Source organism: Tachypleus tridentatus, chromosome 10, assembly GCF_004210375.1.
Source record: "Tachypleus tridentatus isolate NWPU-2018 chromosome 10, ASM421037v1, whole genome shotgun sequence".
Lineage (NCBI taxonomy): Eukaryota > Metazoa > Arthropoda > Merostomata > Xiphosura > Limulidae > Tachypleus > Tachypleus tridentatus.
Window position 1 is genome coordinate 126,912,115 of NC_134834.1, and position 9,943 is coordinate 126,922,057.

The window sequence follows — 9,943 nt, forward strand, 5'->3', positions numbered from 1 at the left end:
ACTAACTAGTAATATCACATTTTGAAACCAGTGTTTCTACATGGAGTCACTAACTAGTAATTATCACATTTTGAAACCAGTGTTTCTACATGGAGTCACTAACTAGTAATTATCACATTTTGAAACCAGTTTTTCTACATGGAGTCACTAATTAGTAATATCACATTTTGGAACCAGTGTTTCTACATGGAGTCACTAACTAGTAACAAATTACTGTAAGCGTATCAAAAAATAAAACCGCCAAAACATTGTCATTTAGACTTGTTAATCCATTTATGAACAATATGTTAGAAGGAGAAACGGTGAATATACCTTTTGGTGTGAACTCGTTTAGATTAGAATAAAGATACTAAATATTATTTTTTTATTTCACACTAATACAATATTCACAATACAAATGTTACTATTTTGCGCCAACGCAACACATTGAAGATGACATTTGGTATTAATGAGCTAATAGCTTGAAACGCCCACAAACTGGTGGAAAAAGATATTTACGTTATCGAAATAAATTTGCTTATGGTAACTGGGCAAAGCTACACAAGAGCTGTATACGTATGTGTGCTAGTCGACTGTATTGAGAAGCTAATAAACTAGGTGGAAGGTAGCTATAATGGACAGCACAAACCAGCTTCTGGGTTACCCTTATCTATCAGAACGGTAGGATTTGATTGTTACTCTTAGAACACACTCATGAGCCTGATATATGTCAATGATCTTTGCTTCATAATATGTGAATCCAGAGCAGAACAGGGAAAATTGAGTTGAATTCACAAAAAAATATGTAGAGAAACTCTACATAAATGTCACGGAAATTAAAATACGTGACAAAGTTAAATGGGACGTAGCCCATGAACCCTCAGACTCAGAGGCCATCACACTAACCACTGATGGTGATATAAGAAAGTGTAGTCTGGTCTATACATAATTAACTGAATAATTTCTACTCGATAATATATCAAAGGTTTATAAGTCTTTTATTGAGAATAAACATCCTAGCCACACAAGAAAACAAACTAAGAAATAAAATTCTTACAAGAACCATAATAAAATAATATTGTTACTCATGTGAAATATCAGTTATAAAATCCCTTAAGCAAAGCAGTAAAGTTGGAAAAAATGAATGAACCTGGTAAAGTTTTAATTTGAGGTCAGTTTTTTATCCAAAGTTTTTTGATAATTTTATGTTAACAGCCTCTAGAAAGCTGAGTTATTTTTTATATTCTTTATTTTTATAGTAGTGGTCATGTTTATATAAAAAATATGGAAATAAAACAAAGGTTGTGTAAATTTGATAATTTTCCTACAAGAGTTGGAGGCCCAAGTAACTAGTAACATTTTAACGCGCCACCGTTCGAAATTTATTTCTAGTACTTAATACTTATGATAGAATTTTGTTTTTTTCTTTTCGAAGGGTGTGTTAAAGCTACAAAAAAATTACCAGCGTCAAGTGTTTGTTACCATGAACAACTGTGTAACGTGTAGCAAGATAAATAAGAAACTACGAACATTTTACTTCGTGTATAGTTCGATATTTTTTGGTCGGTAAGATAGGCTAGTTGACAATGATGAAGTGAGAAACTTTACTTTGTACAATTTCATATTTGCTGGCCACTAAGAAAGATATACCAGTCAATTTTAATAAGAATAGAGTTCTTTGTGTGACGGTTAGTACTTTCTGGTGAGCAGTATAGGCCAATAGATCGTGTTGAATATGAGAAAGGCTACAGGAAAGAAAATACGAGCTGCGTGGTCAATAGTGACCACCCAGTCCATCGACCACGAGGGATGTTTGAACCAGTTGTGTGGAAAGTTGTCCTGCACGTTCACTGGAATAGTCCACGCTGACCTTGGGCGTATCGGAGGTTTGCTTTGGTCATAGCCCTTTTCTACATCAGAAACAGACAAGCCGGTCTGGAACCAGAGCAAAAATTATACAATTGTCATGGTGTGAATGCCTTTTCTAATCTGGAGAAAAAAACATTATTATAATTTACTACCCTTATCATAAAACGTATTAGGCCCATAAGAGTCAACAAGAAGGGGCAAGAGGGGACTTTTGTCCTCTATATATTTCACAAACAGTTGCACTTATTATGATGAAAATTTAACATCGTTGTTCAATTAAATATTTTTAGCATTTTTTAATAAAAGAAATGGTAAATTTGTGTTTTCGTTCAAGCATACATAATATTTTAATATGTTATAAAATAAACTGGTATATTTGTGTTTTCGTTCAAGCATACATAATATTTTAATATGTTATAAAATAAACTGGTATATTTGTGTTTTCGTTCAGGCATACATAATATTTTAATATGTTATAAAATAAACTGGTATATTTGTGTTTCTGTTCAGGCATACATGATATTTTAATATGTTATAAAATAAACTGGTATATTTGTGTTTCCGTTCAGGCATACATAATATTTCAATATATTGACTTATGCTGTAAAAGGTCATTCCCATCTTCAAGCGGCCCGGCATGGCCAAGCGTGTTAAGGCGTGCGACTCGAAATCTCAGGGTCGCGGGTTCGCATCCCCGTCGCGCCAAACATGCTCACCCTTTCAACCGTGGTAGCGTTATAATGTTACGGTCAATCCCACTATTCGTTGGTAAAAGAGTAGCCCAAGAGCTGGCGGTGGGTGGTGACGACTAGTTGCCTTCCCTCTTACACTGCTAAATGAGGGACGGCTAGCACAGATAGCTCTCGAGTAACTTTGTGCGAAATTAAAAAAAAACAACAGAAAACAAACAAAACCCATCTTCAAAATATTTTTGTGGTTGTCCATGGTTACGCCTATTATATATATTAACGTTAGGCCCATTAGTTAGGTCTATTGTAGACGTTAGCTTAGACGTGTTAAAAATAGAATAAGCCTAGTAGTAATGCCGTAAAACAAGTATAATTAATATCAGAAATAATTTCGAAAATACTGTCTTATATAAAAAAAAGATTTGTTTGTGGTACTTCAAGTCGATTTTTTTCAAATTCACTCACATAAATACCGAACGTCGACCAATTTACTCAGGTTATTTACTGTTTCCCGCAAGCCAAAAGCGACGTTAGTAAATAAAACAAAGTATTTGTGTGGAAGATAAAAAATAGCTTAATAATTAATATTGTATCACATCGTGAATATAGCAATATGTTTTATTACACTGCCCAAGCTTGAAAATAAGACATAAGTAAACTAAACCCTCTTAAACCAAAATAAAAATAGGGAAAAACAAGACCAGAAACACGTAGGTAAGAGTAACTAATGCAATACATCCAAGTGGCATAGCGGTATGTCGAAGTTTTATAATGCCAGAAACCGTGTTTCGGTATCCGGGGTAGGCAAAGCATAGATGGTCCATTGTGTAGCTTTGTGCTTTAATAAAAGCAAACAAGTAATGAAATACCATTAATATAATAGCAATAGTAATAACCGTCAGTGACGTAATCTCACACAATTTAGTGGTCAATAGATGAAGCTATAATATCTTATTAAACGTTAAACTAGTTTCGGATATTCTCACAAAAATACGTTAACTACTGGAGAGGGAAGGCACATACACAATAGTGTCATCCGCCAATTTTTGGGCTACTCTAATTGTATCATAGGATTTGATTTCCAATTTAATTAGGCACGGTTCAACACTACAGACACGAATCACCCTCCTGCACGCTAATCAGTAAGGTCACGTCCGACCAATAGATACTGCTGAACACGTCCGACTAATAGATACTACTGAGAGTCATTTCACTGTTGATTTTAAAGTTCCACTAAATTGTTCCTTTGATTATATATAAGTTTTAACATTTCTCAAATAATCTTTTTTTATGATATATATTTTTTAATTTCATGGTTATTGATTTTGTAGTTTTCAGTCTTTCTTTTTAATAATCCGTGACAATTCAGACTGACCCCCCCCAAAAAAAAACCGATGATAAATTTTAATGTCCTTAGAATAAACAATAACGTGCAGTCAACCAAGTGGCATAAAACAAAAGGAAACAATCAAATATGGCAGTGAGGTAGAGTAATAAAAAGCAGTAACTTACAACAAAACGTGACAATCAGTAATAAAGAAAATTAATGCTGAACAGACACGTTTACGAATACATAACAGTGATATATAGTATAGTAAAAAACAATAACTTAAATCAATGAAAAACAATACTGAAAATGAACAAAGAACAGCAACAATTATGAAAAACAGTAAAATATAACAATACAAATTATAAATATAATTATAACAATAAATATAAATTATAAATATAATTATAACAATAAATATAAATTATAAATATAATTATGACAATAAATACAAATTATAAATATAATTATAACAATAAATACAAATTATAAATATAATTATGACAATAAATAAAATTATAAATATAATTATAACAATAAATACAAATTATATATATAATTATGACAATAAATACAAATTATAAATATAATTATAACAATAAATACAAATTATAAATATAATTATAACAATAAATACAAATTATAAATATAATTATAACAATAAATACAAATTATAAATATAATTATAACAATAAATACAAATTATAAATATAATTATAACAATAAATACAAATTATTCACTTAAATCAACAAAAAAACATTCAAGAAACACAATACAGAAAGATGACTTAATCTACTGAATAAATAAGGTAGTTGTTGAGTATTTCAAGTTAAACACAAAGCTACACTATGGGATATCTGTGTTGTGTCCACCACTACACAACACATATTATTTAGTTACCCTAACACTGTACCTAATGCAACAATCATTCATATAGCATCAGGGAGAACAATATGTCTTGTGTAGTTATCCTAACACTGTACCTACTGCCACAATCATTTTTTTATAGTATGAGGGAGAACCTTATGTGTTGTGGGAGTTATCCTAACACTGTACCTACTGCCACAATCATTCTTATAGTATGAGGGAGAACCTTATGTGTTGTGTAGTTATCCTAACACTGTATTTACTGCCACAATCATTCTTATAGTATGAGGGAGAACCTTATGTGTTGTGTAGTTATCCTAACACTGTACCTAATGCAACAATCATTCTTATAATATAAGGCAGAACAATATGTGTTATATAATTACATTAACACTGCATATGTTGCAACAATCATTCTTATAGTGTAAGAGAGAATAATGTATGTTGTGTGGCTACTCTAATACTGTATCTGGTACAGCAATCATCCTTATTCTACAAAGAACAATATATATTGTGTTGTTACCCTAATACTGTATCTACTACAACAATCAATCATATAGTATAAGGTAGAACAATATGTGTTGCACAGTTACCCTAACGCTATATTTACTGCACCAATCATTCTTATAGTATAAGTTATAACAATATGTGTTGTGTGGTTATTCTCAAACTGTATTTACTGCAACAATCATTCTTATAGTATAAGTTATAACAATATGTGTTGTGTGGTTATTCTCACACTGTATTTACTGCAACAATCATTGTTATAGTATAAGTTATAACAATATGTGTTGTGTGGTTATTCTCACACTGTATTTACTGCAACAATCATTCTTATAGTATAAGTTATAACAATATGTGTTGTGTGGTTATTTTCACACTGAATTTACTGCACCAATCATTCTTATAGAACAGGATGTTTGGAAAGTCACTGTGCAGTTTTGTCTGTAAATAAATATATAAGTGCACAATGACTTTCCGCACACCCTGTATAAGGAACAATGTGTCTTGTGTAGGTACACTAGCACTGCATGTGGTGCAACAATCATTCTTATAGTGTAAGAGAGATTAATGTGTGTTTTGTAGCTACTCTAACACTGTATCTGGTACAACAATCATCCTTATTGTACAAAGAACAATATATATTGTGTTGTTACCTTAATACTGTATCTGGTGCAGCAATCATTCTTATAGTATAATAAACAATACATGATGTGTAGTTACCTTAATACTGTATATGGTGCAGCAATAATTCTTATAGTGTAAGCAAGAATATGTGTTGTGTAGTTACACTAACACTGTATCTACTGCAATAACCAATATTATAGCATAAGGAACAATATGTGTTGTTTAGTTACGCTAACACTGTACCTAAAACAACAACCATTTTTATAGTATAAGACACAATATGCGTTGTTTAGTTATGCTAACACTATATCTACTGCACAAATCTTTCTTATAGATTATAACAATATGTTTTGTGCGGTTATTCTCACACTGTATCTACTGCATCAATTATTCCTATAGTATAAGGTAGAACAATATGTGTTGCACAGTAGCCCTAACACTGTATCTACTGCACGAATTATTCTTATAGTATAAGGTAGAACAATTTGTGTTGTGTTGTTACCCTAACACTGTATCTAATGCAACAATCAATCATATAGGATAAGGTAGAACAATAAGTGTTTTGTAGTTACCATAACATTGTATCTACTGCAACAATCATTCTTATAGTATAAGGTAGAACAATATGTGTTGTGTAGTTACAATAACACTGTATCTACTGCAACAATCATTCATATAATATAAGGTAGAACAACATGTGTTGCACAGTTACCCTAACTCAGCATCTACGGTAACAATAATTTTTATGGTATAAGGTGTAACAATATGTGTTGTGTAATTACCCTAACGCTGTATCTACTGCAACAATCGTTCTTATAGTATAAAGAAGAACAATGTGAGTTGTGTAGTTTCTCTGACACTGTTTCTGGTAAAATAATCATTCTAATAGTACAAAGAACAATATATATTTTACAGCTACCCTGACACTGTATCTAGTACAACAGTTCATCCACTATTAGGTAGGTAAATTATATTTTGTATCTAGTTACCGTAACATTGTGCCCTTGACAACCAACAACATTTCTTACAAAATGAAAGACAGTATAAAATGATTGCGTAATAATTCTAATGATGTATTTTACACAATTAACAATAATTTAGAGAAAAATAATCCTTCGGTTTTCCAATGATAAAATGTTGTTTTATTTCAGTATTCCTCCAGTCGAACTACTGATTTGAAATTATTTGTTCTTTCGTTGCACGTAACAACTACAAAAGAAGAACATTTGGAAAACACCTGAAATGACTATTTTCAATCATTGTTATATTGTCTAATTATAATACAGAACATGTTCTTATGTTCTGTGTGTTTTCTTTTTGCTATCAGAAAATGGTATTAGTACAAGGGAATAGCTCATTAGTTAAACTGGTAACTTTACGTTCTTTTTTAGCAAGCATAATTAAATCGAACTTTGAAAAATTTCTTCTCTAGATTGTAAGCTCGAAGCCTTTACGTAGGAGAGAATTATTTACATGGTCACCATAGTAACACAAACTTTAAATGCACGTGATCATTTTGCATATAAACTATAATTCCATCGCTTCTCGAAATTATTTTATAGCAAAAGGAAACAATGTAAAATAGGTTAAACTTTGTGGTAATTACAATACAAAAATATCCGGCTTCGTAATGTAAAATAACATTTAAAAGAAGTGAAACATTAGCTATATTTCTATAAAGACATTTTCAGTTAAATGATAAACATGGTAAGATTAAGAACTAAAATACAAATCCCAGTTGTTTCACATATACCTACCAATACGGAATGATGGAAAGTGTTACACTACCAAAACGGTATGATGGGAAGTGTTACACTACCAACACGGAATGATGGGAAGTGTTACACTGCCAACACGGAATGATGGGAAGTGTTACACTACCAACACGGAATGATGGGAAGTGTTACACTGCCAACACAGAATGATGGGAAGTGTTACACTGCCAACACAGAATGATGGGAAGTGTTACACTACTAATACGGAATGATGGGAAGTGTTACATTGCCAACACAGAATGATGGGAAGTGTTACACTGCCAACACGGAATGATGGGAAGTGTTACACTACCAACACGGAATGATGGGAAGTGTTACACTACCAACACGGAATGATGGGAAGTGTTACACTGCCAACACAGAATGATGGAAAGTGTTACACTACTAATACGGAATAATGGGAAGTGTTACATTGCCAACACAGAATGATGGGAAGTGTTACACTACCAATACGGAATGATGGGAAGTGTTACACTACCAAAACGGAATGATGGGAAGTGTTACACTACCAACACAGAATGATGGGAAGTGTTACACTGCCAACACAGAATAATGAGAAGTGTTACACTACCAATACAGAATGATGGGAAGTGTTACACTGCCAACACAGAATGATGGGAAGTGTTACACTGCCAACACGGAATGATGGGAAGTGTTACACTACCAACACGGAATGACGGGAAGTGTTACACTGCCAACACGGAATGATGGGAAGTGTTACCCTGCCAACACAGAATGATGGAAAGTGTTACACTATCAACACGGAATGATAGGAAGTGTTACACTGCCAACACAGAATGATGGGAAGTGTTACACTGCCAACACAGAATGATGGGAAGTGTTACACTACTAATACGGAATGATAGGAAGTGTTACACTGCCAACACAGAATGATGGGAAGTGTTACACTACCAACACGGAATGATGGGAAGTGTTACACTACCAACACGGAATGATGGGAAGTGTTACACTGCCAACACAGAATGATGGGAAGTGTTACACTACTAATACGGAATGATGGGAAGTGTTACGCTACCAACACGGAATGATGGGAAATGTTACACTGCCAACACGGAATGATGGGAAGTGTTACACTACCAACACGGAATGATGGGAAGTGTTACACTGCCAACACGGAATGATGGGAAGTGTTACACTGCCAACACGGAATGATGGGAAGTGTTACACTACCAACACGGAATGATGGGAAGTGTTACACTGCCAACACGGAATGATGGGAAGTGTTACACTGCCAACACAGAATGATGGGAAGTGTTACACTCCCAACACAGAATGATGGGAAGTGTTACATTGGCAACACAGAATGATGGGAAGTGTTACACTACCAATACGGAATGATGGGAAGTATTACACTACCAAAACGGAATGATGGGAAGTGTTACACTACCAACACAGAATTATGGGAAGTGTTACACTGCCAACACAGAATAATGGGAAGTGTTACACTGCCAACACAGAATGATGGGAAGTGTTACACTGCCAATACAGAATGATGGGAAGTGTTACACTGCCAACACAGAATGATGGGAAGTGTTACCCTGCCAACACAGAATGATGGAAAGTGTTACACTATCAACACAGAATGATTGGAAGTGTTACACTGCCAACACAGAATGATGAGAAGTGTTACACTATCAACACGGAATGATGGGAAGTGTTACATTGCCAACACAGAATGATGGAAAGTGTTACACTATCAACACAGAATGATTGGAAGTGTTACACTGCCAACACAGAATGATGAGAAGTGTTACACTATCAACACGGAATGATGGGAAATGTTACACTGCCAACACAAAATGATGGGAAGTGTTACACTACTAATACGGAATGATGGGAAGTGTTACACTACCAACACAGAATGATGGGAAGTGTTACACTACCAATACGGAATGATGGGAAGTGCTACACGACCAAAACGGAATGATGGGAAGTGTTACACTATCAACACGGAATGATGGGAAGTGTTACACTACCAACACAGAATGATGGGAAGTGTTACACTACTAATACGGAATGATGGGAAGTGTTACACTACCAACACGGAATGATGGGAAGTGTTACACTACCGACACGGAATGATGGGAAGTGTTACACTACCAATACGGAATGATGGGAAGTGTTACACTACCAAAACGGAATGATGGGAAGTGTTACACATACCTATTGCTTTAATACACATATTTTACACTTAATGTTTCTTTTCTATTATTATTGGTATTCCATTTATTTCTTTGTAAAAACTGAGTAAATAATGGATGTTAAACTCGTGTAAATGTTCACTCGA